Genomic DNA, 2,855 nt, shown 5'->3' on the forward strand with positions numbered 1-2,855 from the left:
TTTGCTCCACTCATCCCACTCAGTGCGTCTACCTAAATAAATCTGACATCTAACAGTGATCTTCTCGCCACTGAATATCAGAGGCCAGCTGGGCTCCAGGGACACAACTGCTTTGTTGGAAACTGTTTACAAAAACAAAAATCTAATTGGTCCAGTTTTAAATATTTCTGCATCCATGTTAATCCAAATTAAAACTCTTAAACTCACCTCTTTTTTCAATAGTGATTGGATCACTGTCCTCTGTGAAGAAACGGGTTTCCTCTCCCTCCCTTGCAGTAGTAGATACCTCCCTGTGTGACAGTGATCATTTGATCTGGTTCTTTGTTTCTAATCACCTGATTTCTGTAAAGACTGAGACACGTCTGAACCAGAAGTATTTCCACTCATTGTAGCTCCCCACAGAGCAGCTGAGTGTTGCATTGCCTCCAGCTGGTATTGTTCTCCTATCAGCAGTAATTGTGGGTCTGGGTTTGTTTGCTGTTTGTTAGAGTAAAATAAAGATGTTTTCTGTAGCTGGTCAGATGAAAAGAGTAGATAAAATAACTCAAAGATGATTTTACTTACAGACTTTTAGTGTAAAAGCATCACTCCAAGCTGTTGAGAAGAACAGTCTCTTCTACCTTACACCAATATTGCCGTTGTAGGAAAATGAAGCCCTGCTGATGTTGTATTCACTGTGTGTGGGAGGTGTTTTTGAGCTTGTTGTTCTCCATTCATACTGCCACTCAGTGTTTTCTCCTCTTGGATCTCACATTTGATGGTGATCATCTCACCGCTGAATATCTGAGTCCAGTTCTGTTGCAGAGTCACAAAGGCCCTGTTGGACACTTTTCATACCAAACATGAATTAATACAGAAAAAAGTTTGGTCATCATAAATGTTTGTCCTTTTATTTCTTACAAAAAGTTATTAAACTCACATGTTTTCTGAATGTGATACACTTTGCTGAGGTTTGTGAAGAAAACTGGGTTTCCTCTTCTTCCTCTGCACCGATAGATGCCTTCGTCTGAGACACGAATAAAGTTTTGCAGTTTTGAAGTGTTCGTATTATTTGCTACTTCATGAGAATCTGGGATTTGTCTGAACCAATCAAATGTCCAACCAGCAGAGCCCTGAACAGAGCAGGTCAGTGTCACTGAGCCCCCACTGGAATAGTTGTCTTGTCTGCTGTTATAGTCGCCGTGGGTCTGTGTGCTGTTTGATTTAGAATATGTTGTTTTTGTTATTCATGCATTTTTTTCTGGGAAAAACTCAACGTTAACAGTTTCTCGTAATATGTAGAATAAAAAGGCTGTGAAGTAATTCATGAAGGCAGCATCTCATGTGACCAATTCTTCTCACTTCAATCATATCACACTATATATAACATACACTTCACTGTATGTCATGCGCTAAAGTTCACACTGCTTCCTAATTTGGTGTCACCTTCACCAGTTGTCACAACACTCAGCTAAAAGCATCATCTTACTTTATATATTTACTTCCTGCTACATTTGCAGCCTTCACAGGTCGACTCTGAGTTTTTAACTTAGCAGGAAATTTCTGCTTATTGTTACTCTCCACGCCCTGCTGTGCAGAGATCATTACATCAACAAGAATAAAAGAAAATACAAACAGAAACTTGGAATAACATAAATTGAAACTCTAATAAATATGATACAGTAGCTTACCTGATATGGACAGAGTCAGGTTATTACTCTGTTTTGTAAAATCTTTCAAGCCATTGTGGCGACCAATACATTGATAATTCCCACTCAGCTCTGCTGTCAGGTAAAGTGAGTAGGAGCTACTTTTATTGAATTGGACCATTTCTTGATCATTCCAGTTGAATTTGTAAAGCCAGTCAGTGGCATTTCCCTCTCTCATGTCACAGATGAAGGTTACAGACTCTCCAGCAAATAAATGGGACACGTTTGGTTTAAGGCTCAGCTCAGCATCTAAAATTCAATGAATACATAGAAAAAGTTCAGATCAGGTTTTGCTTTCATGAAGAGGAAGATTTCTCACTTTACAGGCAATTATTATGTATTTACAACAGAAAATAATGTGTAAAAATGAAGAAAAAAATGTATTTACACATAAATCCATAGAAAATAAAAAGGAAGAAAGTGTTCAGTTACCTTGAGCGTCTCCACAGCAGAGGTAATATTCAGCACTGTAAGAAAGATTCATATCATTCAATCATCAGTGGTCAATGTCACAAATAAAGCCTTTTTAATGAATGAATTTTACCATTAGCAGCAATAGTTGGACAAACATTTCACACTCAATATAGTCAGTCTTATCAGGCAACAAAGGAAGTTACTTATACTCACAGAATAGGACAGCACACTGAGCACATGAGCCCCATCCTCACACTGAGTCTGAAAGTCTGTCACTGCTACGGACAGAAACATGACACAAGTGGAAACAGAGAAGTGAGAAAACAGTATATTTCACCTGATTATGGAGTAGAGGCTTTCTGCAACCTTGTTTTATGTGTTCAGCCCTTCACTGCTACTTCTCTTTTAGCCCTACATGAGGACACTGATACAGTCTTATTTTTACTGCTGCACTTCCTGTTTTACTGGGACAGTATGCAGAGCTGACATATATATGATCCCTGCTTCTGAAACTAAATGTAACTGCTCAGATGATTATGTTGGAAATGATTGTCGTAGTGTTTTAAGATACAAGAGTGTCACCAACGGTTTAATTTAAAAACAATTCAAAGAAAAAAAAAAGGCAAATTTATCATTGTCTGTCTTATTTTACACTACATAAAATCTGGGGTTCAAACGAGAGGTAGCAAATAATTCAAGCCTGAATGTAGATTTTCTCTGGGCAATTGTTAGAACAATAATGCTTAAAAAAAA

At 37.9% G+C, this 2,855-nt stretch overlaps 1 long non-coding RNA gene across 1 annotated transcript; it reads right to left on the reverse strand.

Annotated features, from left to right (window-relative positions):
- Window positions 1–1,142: 1,142 nt before the first annotated feature.
- Window positions 1,143–2,143, reverse strand: LOC109200323 (uncharacterized). Its single transcript, XR_002060500.2, has 3 exons — window positions 2,121–2,143; window positions 1,671–1,937; window positions 1,143–1,194 (listed from the first exon to the last, which is right to left on the reverse strand). It is a non-coding gene; the product is annotated as an uncharacterized LOC109200323 (long non-coding RNA).
- Window positions 2,144–2,855: the final 712 nt, after the last annotated feature.

Source organism: Oreochromis niloticus, unplaced genomic scaffold, assembly GCF_001858045.2.
Source record: "Oreochromis niloticus isolate F11D_XX unplaced genomic scaffold, O_niloticus_UMD_NMBU tig00007810_pilon, whole genome shotgun sequence".
Classification (NCBI taxonomy): domain Eukaryota; kingdom Metazoa; phylum Chordata; class Actinopteri; order Cichliformes; family Cichlidae; genus Oreochromis; species Oreochromis niloticus.